This window comes from Hibiscus syriacus, unplaced genomic scaffold (genome assembly GCF_006381635.1).
Source record: "Hibiscus syriacus cultivar Baekdansim isolate YM2019G1 unplaced genomic scaffold, ASM638163v2 tig00110556_pilon, whole genome shotgun sequence".
NCBI classification, from domain to species: domain Eukaryota; kingdom Viridiplantae; phylum Streptophyta; class Magnoliopsida; order Malvales; family Malvaceae; genus Hibiscus; species Hibiscus syriacus.
Genome location: NW_024062779.1, coordinates 3,762,519 through 3,776,722, shown reverse-complemented (window position 1 = coordinate 3,776,722; position 14,204 = coordinate 3,762,519). Strand labels below are relative to the sequence as shown.

General features: G+C 34.8%; 1 pseudogene; it reads left to right on the top strand.

The window, feature by feature from the left end:
• Positions 1–8,240: 8,240 nt before the first annotated feature.
• On the top strand, positions 8,241–10,054 carry LOC120131688 (annotated as a pseudogene).
• Positions 10,055–14,204: the final 4,150 nt, after the last annotated feature.

Sequence of the window (14,204 nt, the reverse complement as noted above, 5' to 3'; positions counted from 1 at the left end):
TATCTCTGTTCCTTCTGGACTTTTCAGGGTTATATTTTTCAATCTGCAATTAACATCTCCATAGCAACGGAACAACCAATCCATTCCCAGAATCACTTCAAACTCGTCAAAGGGTAATTCCATCAGATTAGCAGGGAATTCAATTCCCTGAACCTTTATGGGACACCCTTTACAGACTTTATTCACCCGAGCACTATGGCCTAAAGGAGTTGTTACTATAATCTCATTACTCGTAGCTTCTAAGGGAATCCTCAATTCCTTTATTAACTTACTTGTAATATAAGAATAATTAGAACCGGATCAATCAGTACCAATACTAATTTATCGTACAGCTGAAAAGTACCTGCTATAATATTAGGGTCATCACGGTCTTCACTTGTCTTTAGATGGTACACCCGTGCGGTTGACCGAACTTCAGGTTGAGCAGAGAATTCAGACGGGTTCCTTCCTCTGCCTCTTCCTCGTCCTCTTTGTGAGAAAGAACCAACACTTTCAGATGGTGCAGGCTCACCAACCATCAATGGACAATCCCGAATAAAATGTTCGGCGTCTCCGCATCGAAAACAAGTCCCAACAGCCATCAGACAAGCCCCAGAATGGTTTTTCCCACAGTACTAACACTATCTCGCTTGACTAGGAGTAGATCTCCCAACACCAGATCCCACTGACTGCGTCTGTCTAGGTCTTGCCTGACTTGCTCCCCTAGCAGACGATACAACTGATTCTGATCTAGCTTGTGATCGAAATCCTGAGTCTCTTCCCCTTTTTGATGGTGCTGAGCTAGAAGAAGCACCCGTTCTCTTTGATTCTGAACTCTAAAATCCCTGAACCTCTCATTCTGAGCTCTTTCAAGAGCCTTGGCACGATTGATCACCTCCTGAAACGAGGACAAATTTAATACTATCAGCATCTCTTTTAATCTAGGGCGTAAACCCTCCACAAACCATTCACAAGACTCTTTTTCAGTAGGCACAAGCTCGGATGCAAACCTACTCAACTTGTTGAACTCACATTCATACTCATATACAGAGTGGTTCATCTGTTTCAAATTCAAAAACTCCTGCTTCATCTGTCGAATAAATTGATCTCCAATGTACTTGTTTTTAAATTCATCTAAGAATAAAGACCAAGTCAATTGGTCACTGGGCATTCTCATGGTGACGTTCGTCCACCATATTCTCGTCTGACCCATCAACAACGGGACAGCTCCATCTAATTTCTCCACTTCAGAACAGTGGAGACCATCCAACATGATTTTTAAATCATTTAACCAAAGATCTGCCGCAACCGGACCTTCTTCGGTTTCTCCCTTAAATTCGGGAGCTCCTAAACCTCTCAACTCTTTTGCTACATTCATCCTTTGAGTTGGTGGAGCGGAGGTTGAAGACGCGTTAGAATAGCGTCTAACGTTCTGAAGAACATATCTTGATCTTGCACAGGCACTCCTTGATATGCCTGTTCTTCACCTTGCCTGGCCAGGGCAGGTGAATTATTGCTTTCAGCAGGCCTATCTTATCCCGCTTCACTTCGGGAGCTATTATGTCCGGATATCTAATAAGAATAAACACATTGTTCTATTAGCAAAACAACATACTCATACTATACCATATCAGAAGTTCTCACTATTTGTTGGCATGTATTCCATTTAAAGACTCTATAGACTATGGTTTATGCCTAGAATCGGTTAAACCATAGCTCTGATACCATTAAATGTAATACCCCCAACCCGTATCCAACCCGATACGAGTCAGAGATATTACATTGACTTTTAAAACACAACTCATTACAAATAATAGCAAAATATTTGAACTTATATTACGAAAAATACAATAATATACATATGGTAATATAAGTTTACCAAAATATTCAGAGCATACACAACTTAACTCTTTAGTTACTTGCCAACATCCATTTTCATAACAAAATGACCTACTGATTAAGTTGTTTCTTATTTGATAGTTGCAGGAGTAATGTTGTCCAGTTGCTTAGCCTCGATCGTCTACTTTATCGGATCCTACGTGTGAAACACTCATACGCTAAGTCATCGACTTAGTGAGGCAATATAATAATAATATCGATAAATATAAAGTAATTGCCAAAATAAGATGGGTTGAAATGATAAGATGTATGTAAACAATGTAATAACCAGAACCATGTTTCTTACACATATACTTATCAAATTTACATTCATAAGTTCGCCTTAGTAAGTTCATTAGCCCATGGTACCATACAAAGAACCTAAGGTATGTGAGTATTGTGAGGTTGTGCACTATGCTGTCACCACAGCTCATATAATTGCACCTAAGTGCCACGTAGAATTGCACCGGAGTGCCGCGTAGAATTGCACCGTAGTGCCATATAATAATGTCCATAAGGACTACATATCATTCCTTAAGAATCATATACATATGCCAAGGATCAAGTATGTGTCTCACCAGACCTCACACATGTTCCAAAGAATACATATATGTCCTGAATGACCACATATCATTCCTTAAGAATCATATACATATGCCAAGGATCAAGTATGTGTCTCGCCAGACCTCACACATGTTCCAAATAATACATATATGTCCCGAAGGACCACATAGACCCTCTACCCTTGGCATGCCAACTATACCTATAGTTCTCATTTACATAACATGGGCTTTCACAATTTATCTTATTTGTATCACGTAGACATATTATTTTCATACCTTTATCACATAACTCATATAACTTTTTCTTGCTTATTCATGTCCCATAATTCATAGGGTATGGATTCATGTCCCATAATGCATAAGGTATGGATTCATGTCATATATCATAATATGAAATACTATCATGTATCAAAATATTGAATCTAGACTTATCATAAGTCTAGAACTGAATAAAATACATATTCATGCTATGCATATGCACTCACCTAGATTTATTTGTCTTTCCCTTGATTGATCCTACTTGTTGATGGTTCCGGAACTCGTTTAGGCTTGATATCTACATAGTAATTCATTGATACTTATCAGTATACTAATTAATATATTCTAAACTATCATTTCTTAGGCTAAAAGAAAAGCCATTTTCATCTTTTAATGGAGGTATGCATCGATGCACTACACCATGCATCGATGCATAAATCCTATTCGATGTTTGTATTTAATGGGGATGCATCGATGCACTCCTTATGCATCGATGCATAAATCCTATTCGATGTTTTCTTTTTAAATTAATGCATCGATGCACTGCATGCATCGATGCACCTTAAACAATTTCTGGAATTTATCATCGATGCATCGGTGCACAATGAATGTGCATCGATGCACATTGCCCAGAATTGTCATTTTAGCACGAAAATCTCTTCTTAGTCTACTTAGCACTTTATATTTCCCCTCTTTATATATCCTTAACTTGCATACTCTTACTTAAACTAATTATTATCCATTCCATACTTTTGAAACTTAAAAATCCAATTCTCCATGTAGAATTTAAGAATCTAACCCAAATTCCAACATGTTCTAATTTGAATTCTAACACCTCATACTTCTTAGTTAGCTTTATGACAAGTTAAATTCCACTTCTAATTCTTATTAGGAACTCTAATCCAAGATTTCACTTTTTTTACTTATTTTCTTTGATTCTTCATATTCTCCTCATCTTATGGTTTTAAAATAATCTAAGCTTTCCTTAAGCTTAGTTATCAACTAAGGATCAATAAGCAACCTTAAATTCATCAAGAATTTGGTCAAAAGAAAACTCACCTTTAGCTTGGCTTCACGTCAGAGAATGAGAAGGAAGAAGAAAGAAATATCCAGAACCTTGTTTCTCTCATTATCTTTCCATGTGGTTTATTAAATATCTTTAAGAAACATTTAATTATTTTCTTGTCAAAAGACTCATTTGCCCCTTTAGTTCCCCATGCTTTGCTAATTGATCCTACACCAAATATTTCAATCAATTCCCTTAACTTTCAATTTATCAACTTTGATCGCAAAATTATAAAATTTCACAATTTGATCACTAACCCAGTATGGAGGATGTTACATATACAATTCAATGTAAACAATAATAATAAGATAACATATAACTATAACAATGTAATTACCTTTGATAACCTCTTATAGGCCCATGTACATTTTTGAGAACTCAAGGTATTCGAGTACATTGAGGTTGTGCACTATGTTGTCACCACAGCTCATATGGGTCCCACTAGGGGCTATGAAATTTATCCCGAAGAACCTATGATTGTATTTGTCCCGAAGGACACTCCTTAAGAACCATATACATATTCCAGTGGATCAGATCTGTCTCAAAAGACACTGTAAATGTTCCAAATGATACATATACGTCCCGAAGGACCACGTAGAACCCTCGACTCTTGGCATGCCAACTATACCTATAGCTCTCATATCGTATACCATGGGCATTATTCTTATGTTTCATGTGTTCATGTCATTTCTCTTGTGATCACATAGCTCATATCACTTATCATATCACATGTGCATTTGGGTCTTTTCACATATATCATTTATCAAATCATATGAACATATATACTTTATGCATTTATCATAATAATTATCATGTATGCATGTTCATAACTATTGTGCTATGAAAATCAACATAGGAATTAGACTTATCACAAGTCTTATTCCCTTATACCATACTTCTAATATGTACTCACCTTAGCCTTGCTTGACTCGATTCTAATCCTTCAATTGTTCCGGAACGAGATAACGTTCTAAATCTACATATTAATACATTGATACATATCAGTATACTAATTGATATATTCTAAACTATCATTCCTTAGGCTAATAAGAAAGTTATTTTTATCTTTTAATAAAGGCATGCATCGATGCACTACACCATGCATCGATGTATCCCTTGACAGGTGCATCGATGCACTATTCATGCATCGGTGCATAAATCCTATTCGATGTTTGTATTTTAAGCAAGTGCATTAATGCACTCCTTATGCATCGATGCACTGATTGCATTCGATGTTCATTTATTTGAGAGTGCATCGATGCACATTGAAGATGCATCGATGCACACAACCCAAAATTTACATTTTAAGAACGAATTCACTCTCTTTCAGCTTAATTCTTCATCTTTCACCTCCTTTAATATTCCTAACTTTCATATACATATTTAAACTCACTTCTACTCCATAATCACTTCTTTAAACTCAAAATTCTATCTTCCATATGAAATCCAAGAATCATACTAAATTTTTTACTTGTTCTAAATTCAATTCCATCACTTCATATCCCTTAATTAAGTGGATGACAAGTCAAATTTGTCTTCCAATATGAGTAATGAATTATATTCCAAGATTTCATTCAATAACTCCAAATCTTTAATCTCTCATATATCTTTCATCTTGTTGTTTAAGAACAAATTAAACTTTCCTTAAGCTTAATTATCATCTAGTGATCATAACCCAACCTTTAAATCAAGAAATAATCAAGAAATCACAAACTTACCTTTGAGCTTGGAGATACGGGAGGAAGAAGAAGAATAAGAGAGTTTCCCAGATAACTCTTTCTTTTCCCCCACGTGATTCATTCTTATAAAAGAGGAAAAATATATTTCTTATCAAATGACCAATTTGCCCTTTAATTCATTCAATAATTACCAAACAACCTTCAACTATATTCCAATAAGTCATTAAACTATTAAACTATTTTACTTTTATCATCAAATTTTAAAAATTCTCATTTTAGTCACTGACCCGGATTTCGGGATGTTACATTTGAGCTTGGAGATACGAGAGGAGAGGAAGAATAAGAAAGAAGAAGAAGAGAGTTTTCAGATAACTCTCCCCCCACCCCCACCTGATTCATATTTATCAAAGAAAGAAAAAATATATTTCTTGTCAAATGACCATTTTGCCCTTTAATTCCTTTGATAATTACTAATAACTTTCAGGAAACATTTCTAAATAAATCATTTAACTATTCAACTATTCTACTTTTATCATCAAATTCTGAAATTTTAAAATTTGGTCACTAACCAGGTATTGAGGATGTTACAATTATTATTTATAAATTTATATTTTAATTACTATATTTATTTATTATATTATTATATTTATTTGTTATTAATTTCAATTTGAAAGATCCTGGAGCATTGCATGATGTGAGATCTCTCATAAATCTCGCGATATTTTGGTTCTCAGGCTACCTCGCGCTTCGCCATACGTGAGGTAATTTTATCCAGTTCTTTTATTTGCTTACCTGGAAAGTCCCCACGTCGGACATATCTCACGTGTTGAAAGGTGCGAGGATTTAACACATTATTTGTAGGCCGCGACGTCGTCCTATATGGAGGATTTGAGGTTATTTTTACAAATAATTCCTAGGTGATCTTATTTCTTTAAATAATTATTTATTTGAGGTTTTTCCAAAATCTCCTATCTGTACTTTTTTTATATGGAAAAGTAAGAGAGTACTCCAAAAATGGTGAAAGACTTACGAGAGAGGATGTGTTTTTTTTCAACTAGCACTGTAAGGGTGCGTTTGGTTCACGGAATGTAAGATTACCAGTGAGAATAAAATATTACCAGGGAATATGATTACTGGAAATGTTGTATTTTGTGTTTGGTTGGTTTAGACGAATGTAATATTACAGTGTTTGGTTAAAGGAATAAAATATTATTAGAATGTATATTTGACCAAATTGTCCTTATTATATATTTGTATAATATTACAAATTATAAAATATTTATATATTTTCTTTAAAAAATAATAAAAATTTATTATCCTTCGTAGAATTTTTTGTAAATCTAAAATAATTTAAGGATAAATTTATAATTTAACCTTCGTAGAATTTTTATTATTCAATGACAGAAGAAAGATATTTTAGAAAAAAAATAAAAAATTAAGGGCATTTTAGTCCAAAACGCAGGTAATGTTACAATACCTAAGGGAAGGAGGTAATGACCTTTCTGGTAATATACCCCAAAAAATCTATTATTGGTAATAAAACATTATCGGGAATGAGATTCCCGGCCAACCAAACATAGGAATGTGGGATTCCCATCCCATGGAATCCCACGTTCCTTGAACCAAACACCCCTTAAGTGTAAAGACGTCTCTGCACTTAAGACTTAAGAGAGACTCGCACCCTCCAGTACTAAAACACCACTTAGTTCATGCAAAACACCAACTCAGTCTGAGTTATGGTGAGGAACTTTACTATGATTATGACTCGTACTTTTATCTGTTGCTAATTGTAAAAAATGAACATGCTCAGAGTTCAGACATCAGGCTGAGGGAAATTTTTTACTTTTATCACTGATTTTATCCAAGTAGTAGCACACCCAAAAGCATGAAAGATTATTCTAACTCGGCTAATCAACTCAATAGTTTGTAATGGTAGTCTTGCATTTAGCAGAGTTCAATGCAAAGGTAAAGTGGTTTTAGATGAAAGACAGCTTAATGGTCATGACTGTGTGTTCTCAGATGGAGCTTTACTGCAAACAGTGCTCCCACTCCACTTGTTTTGAGACTTTAGATTGAACGTGGAGGAAGGTCCCCAGCCACAGTTAAGGGTCCTTAACAAGCTATAGAATTTATGTTTTCATTCTTAGCTGAATCATTAATTGCATGACATTTGAGTTGGTAAAATCATCCTACTATTTGCACCGATAACAAACCAACCATGTGATATATTAGCAAGAAATATTAATTTAATGTTTGATCGATAATAAATCTTAGATTTGATCTCGAATAGTCACTTCTCCTATAAATTATTTTTTATATATTTATTACTTTTTACACGTAGCATGTTAATTTGATTATCTTCTCGTTTTATTTTACTTTAAAATGATGTATTTTCATACTTCAGTTTAGGTCCTTTTAAAATTTATGTCTATATTGCTTGAAAAAAAGTATATTTTATAATGAATTTTAAAGCATTAATCCACATGTATTAATTTGATACTATCGTGAATCTTATCCAATTTTAATCGCTAATATAAACTTGATTTTATCATTAATTAATTCCTAAATTAAATGATGTTGAAGCCAACGGATTCTTAAAAAGAGACAGGCCGGCTTTTCTGAATGAACGAGATCTGGTTTGAATTTTAGAAGTGAAAGTATCCGTTGGGACAATTTGTTGGAGTTGTTTCGAAATTCAAAACTTGATCTTTTTCTTACAACCTCCCAGGCCAACAACGGCCAACGGTCCCTAAACTCAAAACTACCTTTCCCTTCCCTGTAGACTCCTTTTCTTTTTGCCCTTTACAATTCCTTAAGATGGGTAGCTCAGGAAAATGGTTCAAGTCACTCGTGACTCCCAAACCGCGTCAGGACCTGCAACCAAGTATTTTCGCTCAATCCCTAAACTAAGATTCTCTTTTCTGGGTTCTGATTTGTTTTCTTTCTTTCGGCTTTCGGTGTTTTATCTTTTATTCGTTTTGTAGGAGAAAATGGGGGATAGTAAGCGTAAGAAGAAGTGGAAGCTCTGGAGGAGCTCATCCGAAGGGTTCCGGTCATCCTCATCCAGGGATCCAAAAATGCGTCACGTGGCTCCTTCAGAGACCTCCGATTCTTCTTTCATGGCGGATGGTGCGCTCGCTGCTGCTATGGCCACCATTGTTCGTGCTCAACCCAAAGATTTTAGGGCTGTGAAGCGAGAATGGGCCGCCATACGAATCCAGACTGCATTTCGAGGCCTGCTGGTATATGGGTTAATCTCTTTGTTATTGTTTGATATTACAAATATTTTTTTCATTTTGGTTTATACAAAATAATGATTTTGGTCAATTGTGTGGCAATTAGGCTTTCAAGTAGAATTAATCTTGCGTATTTAGCCTTAAATATTGTTTTCCTCTTGTTTCATATCGTTCATAGTAGCTTTTTCCTAGACCAGACCCGCTCATCAGCTCTCAAACGTTCAAGTTAAATGGAAACTTACTGCACTTTGGTGAAATTTCTGTGCATATTTTAAATTGCCATTCTTTTTCACGGTAGGCAAGACGAGCTTTAAGGGCTTTGAAAGCAGTAGTAAGGATTCAAGCCATATTCCGTGGTCGACAAGTTCGGAATCAAGCTGCCGTGACATTAAGGTGCATGCAAGCTCTTGTAAGTGTACAAGCTCGTGTGAGGGCACAATGTCTGATATTTTCAGAAGAACAAGCTGAGCATAAACTCGATGATCCAACCAAAGATGCTGAGGTTTATCTTCTCCATCATTTTACTGTCAACAATATGCTAATATGATGAAATGCTAAACTAAACAATGTTCCAGAAAGGATGGTGTGACAGTCCTGGGACTTCAGAAGAAGTAAGAGCAAAACAACAAATGAGGCAAGAAGGTGCAATGAAAAGGGGGAGATCAGTGTCATACTCTGTTTTAAATCAGGTAATAGGGCTTGAAAGAACCTTTGATTTGAAGTTGGGTGCCAGAGTTTGGTGTTTTTTGACTGGTTTATTCTTGTTATAGCAGTCAAGATCATATGGCAATGGCAGCCCAAATGTGAGAGGAAACAAGCAGCCGTCTCCTCACAAGCATCATCAAAAGCTAGATTGGAATTGGGTTGATCGTTGGATGGCAACCAAGCCCTTGGAAAGTGCAGATGCCAGCAATCACGCCCGAGTTCTTGCAAGGCCTCCTATGGTCAATCATACTTCGGACTCATAGTCTCCCCCTAGTTCTGACTCGGTCTACGACGAGAGCTCGTCATTTACGTCATCGGCATCCGTGTCTCCCACTACATTAGAAGATAATCATACTAAAAAACCCAGCTACATGAATCCTACCCAGTCTATCAAAGTTAAACAAAGGACCTTCAGGTTTTCTTTTTCGGATAACATGGGGGGGACACATCGTTGATAGTGATGATTTAAAGTATTTTCACAAGAAATTGACGACACTTTCTTGTGAAGACACCAGTAGTTGTGCTGAGTCGAACCCATCATTTAATTTCTCCAGGGAACTGTGCCGACCGAGACAAGATTCCCCCAAGAAAAATCAGTGGTGTCAAGGTAGACGCCAACAATGAAATTCTTCTACGTGAACCATGAGTTATATTTGTATCCTATACTGCAATTCTACAAATGACTTTTTTGTGGAGCTATGTAAACGATTAAGTATCAATCCTATATATCTTCACTTGTGTTGTGCAAAATCGTTGAACAAATAGGCATAGTGATGATAACTTAAGGTAGGAAAATAATGAGTGGTTCCACGACCAGTGGACAAACAAAAGCTGTCCTCTTAAATGACGATTTACCCATATCATGTGATTAGCAATAATTAAGGTTTTTTTAGCAAAACTCAATCATTAATGACGTAGCAATTTAAATCGATCAATAAACAAGTTGGGTTAATTATTCCAATTTTAAATTTCTCAAGTTTTTTTACTTAAATGAAATACAATAACTAAAATCTAAGGATTTTGAATGCATCACACAATGAAGGATTAATGGGTTATCTTAAGCTCGAGTGATAGACATATTTTGAGATATTTTAAAGTACGTGTTCCAACTTCTTAGTAGTACCTAAATTTTTTAACATCACTCTGTTGGTAAAGGAGCACTACGCTCAAAGTAGCATCTTGACGTGGGGGATGTGTCTTCTAACAAAGGCTAGAAATCAGGACATGCTACCCGAAAGCCATGGAAAAAGTCATGGTTTTCAGACTTGATAAAGATTCTCAAATGATAGGGAAAGTTAAGAAAAAGTTATAGGAGATCACCTTTCTTCAGTTTTGAGTAAACATGGAATTCTCTTTCATTGGAGAGGATTGCCATATATGAAGGTAAGGAAGGTGGTGTGGGGGACTGGTGGGGTCTCAATAAGCTGCCTATATTGTCGTTACCTCGTTTGCAGGATCAAGGGAATGTTAGGGTGCGATCGCATCCTTAAAGTTTTCAAATTTTCATATAGTTTGCCTTTTTGGCTTAATATAAAAATAAATGCCTAAATTATAATCAAAATTAACTTTTGGTGTTTAAAGAATTTTTCACTAAAAATAGGTGCCTAAAGTTTTATCCGTTACACTTTTAGGTATCTATCGTTAAAAAAATCGTTAAGTGACATGTGTCACGTCCATATTTTTTATTTTATTTTTAAAAAAAATATGTGTTTACCTAAAAATATAACGGATAAAACTTTAGGTATCTATTTTTAACGAAATTTTTTTAGGCATTAAACGTTTTTCAAGGCATTCTGTAGGCACTTATTTTTGTAGTAAGCCTTTTTTTTATATCTTTTATTGATGATCTAATTTTACATCCTTAAAATTTTATTATTTCACACCTTAATTCTTTTAATATGATTTCATAAATTCGCATCTATAATATAAAATAATGTCGTGCCTCTGTTTGTTTAGTATGAAATTATGATTTGAACTTCTTCGGTTCATATGATTTGTATAAAGCGATATAAAACTTCAGACGAATCAAATTTTTTGTTTGGTTACTCCCTAGCTATTGTTGTTAAGTTTGAAGACTTAAATACAGTCTTAAGGTGTATAACATTAGCTAGGTATAAATTATCCTTCTGACATTTGTGAACTTCACTGCAATTCAGGTGGCCCTGGATTTTATAGGATTCATCGTCAATAAGCAACATAGTGAGAATTAGTTTATATTGCCATAGCTTAAGCTTTATAAAGGAAATTTGTTTTCTTCAATCTATTATATATATTTATTGGTTTCTCTAGTATAGTATTCAAGGCTCATTTGAACATCAGTTGTTTTTAAGAGTGAAAAAGGGAAAATAATGAGGAGAAAGAGTAGAACAACGAGGAAGAGTTAAATTTAGGTGAGATGTTTACAGCTTGCTCTAAATATCTACACTCCTTTTTCTCATGGTCTCGAGGCATTAATTTTTAGCATGGAAAATGATACTGCCTTTCAAAAAAAAAATCATCAGGAAAAATCAATTTAATTTCAAATTTAATTAGATCTAATAAATAAAAAAATAAAATTTAATTTGAATGTGATGTTGTAATTATTAATGATGTAGAAATAATTTTATTTGACTTTTATATTAAAAATTTTATTGAAAACGACCCGTACCAAATTAATTCTCTTACGAGAGAGGACAAGAATTACGTACTTATTTGGATGGGTTAGGCCTAATCTCGTGCCCTCTTACGACTCAACAGATAAAGCAAGTGAAGGTTGAGCTATTAATTGTTGCATGTGCCGCAATAAAATAAAATAAATCAAGAATCTTGTTTCGGTCTGGTCCCTTTTACTTGCTTCCATCACAAGCAATCCGATCCCCCTGATCTCTTTTACCTTTTGCTTTTGAGAAACCTACTATTAATTATGTAAATTTTAACCTAGCCCTACTTGTTTCACCGCAAGAAAGCATTTGCTTTAAGGACTTCCTCTTCCTTTAAAAAGAACCATTTTACAAAAAGTCTAGTCCTTTACGTTTGTAATAACATTTGTACAAGTATATATTTCAGTTTTTGTGTATGATCACCATATTTCACCCCCTTAATCATTCTCTTCTTCAGCATAGATCACTTTTGCATTATCAGAACATGAAGCATGCTAATTATTATTACATGTTTTTTACGGGCTGCTGTAAGAATTGAGGTTTACTTACAAAAGGAAACCGTCATACATTCTCTGGTTACGGTTGCCGTTATCATTTAGCCTTTGTTTCCGTGCTCATTAATTATTATTCCCAATATCAGAAAAAAGTAAATTAAACTAAAAATCCAACCGGATATAAAAATATATTCTTATAAAGGAAAAAAAAACGAAACGAATAGGCTATGAAAGTAGATGCCAGGTTTTGATTTCATGCAAATCTTGTCCACCTTCCTGTCATGTTAGCACTGCCTGCTCAATTTGGAAAGGGCCATACACTTTGTCCTTGCTGACCCTATACTCAATCATAACACACACCCTTGATTACAAATTCTTTTGACCCCCTTTCCTTCATGATTTTTGTTATATGTAATAATATTTGCCGGAGAATCTTTAGGTTTTGTCTCGGCATAATTTCTTCTTCGGAATTTAAAAATTGCGCTTTTACGTCTTTGATAATATAGCTCAAAAGTTGATTGCTTACAGCATCTCAGCTTTAATATATGTTTACATTTTTCATGGGAGGGTGACCGCTTGTCGTCCATGAAAGAAAATGGAGTATAATTCAAGAAAAGCTGGTAGAAAAGAGAAAAACACTGCATTGAAATGTCTAGTTCGGACAGTGTTGTGGTCTGGATGTTAATAAATTAAGCGATCAATAATTCAACATGACGTAATTTTGGAACTGCCATCATGTAATGTGGTACATTAATTAAGATAATCAATTAACTCTATCTTAGGAATGGCAGAACCGCCCGAACCCGATGGGGAAACCCGAAATCCGGCTAAGTTCGATTCGGGTCGGATATCGGGGTAAAATTTGGGGATTTTTTTGGGTTCGGTTTAGGGGACGGGACAAGGTATCCCCGTCCCGCCCCGATTATATATATATATATATATATATATATATAATATTTTATATTTTTTATATTAATTATTAAAGTAAAATTTTGTTGATTTATTGATAAATTTCTCAATGTAGGGAGCTACCAAAGAAAGTGATAAAAGTGACACGACGATTTTGAATGACTTTATTTGACTTAATATTACGTATGCATCTTCGTTGTATGATTTGAATATCGGAACAAGTTTGTATTTAATTATGTATGTGTTTTATGTTGGAGTTTAGACAATTATTTATAATTGAGTTTGAATTTATGACTGTAGTTTGAATTTTAAATCATGTAGACTAATTTTCCAATTTTTTGTGATAGTTTTTTTTTCTACTTTTATGAAAACTACGGCTAGTCAACATTTCGGGTCGGGTTCGGGGACGGGGTAAAAAATCCCCGACGGAACGCCCCGATAAAAAACCCGACGGGAACAGGGCTAGAACGGGGACGGGGGAGCAAAACCCGCCCGAACCCGCCCCGTTACCAGTCCTATTCTATCTCGTTTCTGCTGTGTCCCATTGCTTAGATGCTAATCAACAATTTGGCTTTCCCAAAACTGCTATTTGCAGATTCTGTTAATTATTTCAGTGTGATGATTAATTAATGGTAATGGTCTGTCTAGTTTTGATGTATGTTTAAGGCATGATGAAATGAAAAAAAAGAATTGCAGCCGATATTGATTACAATAAATGATCCAGCTAATTGTATTCAATACCACCTTAATATTTTTTAACTAAGTTGTTCATAAATTTTTAAGCTATAAGTAATTACG